Genomic DNA, 657 nt, shown 5'->3' on the forward strand with positions numbered 1-657 from the left:
GCCAAATGGACAATGTGTGGCGTTGCTACCCTATACAGGAGGTGCTATATGGAACGCCAAAAATGACAACAGGTGACGTTGCTACCCTAGACAGGAGGTGCTACTACCCTAAACACGAGGTGCTACTACCCTAAATACGAGGTACTACCACCCTAAACACGAGGGGCTACTACCCTTAACAGGAGGTATTATGCTCTAAACAGAAGGTGCTACTACTCGATCCTAATTGACGATACTTTGTTAATGAGTGGTGATAAGGATTACTAATCTAAATAGACGACGACGACGCTACTACTACTACTTCAGGCGGCAATGCTACTATACATTAGTGGCGCTACTACTACCCTAAACGCGTTTATTGGCACAATTTCATCATTGATTAAAGTTGTAGGAGAGGAATGTTACTCTTTACGATCGATCCAGTGATGTTTTTGGTTACTTGTCGTAGGCGGGCCAGTAACCTACGTAGTCAAGTTTGTATGTGTGTGTGTGCGTGTGTGGGTGTGCGCGTGTGGCTGAGTATATGTGTGTTTTGTTTTGTTTGTTGGTATTCCTATTTTTCTTGCTTTTGATTTCTTTATGGTTGTTCTTTTGTGCATTGTTTTGTGTGTACATGTACTATGATTTGATTGGTTTTTATATGCGTCGTTATGAATA

The sequence above is a fragment of the Apostichopus japonicus genome, chromosome 16 (genome assembly GCF_037975245.1).
Source record: "Apostichopus japonicus isolate 1M-3 chromosome 16, ASM3797524v1, whole genome shotgun sequence".
Taxonomy (NCBI): Eukaryota; Metazoa; Echinodermata; class Holothuroidea; order Aspidochirotida; family Stichopodidae; genus Apostichopus; species Apostichopus japonicus.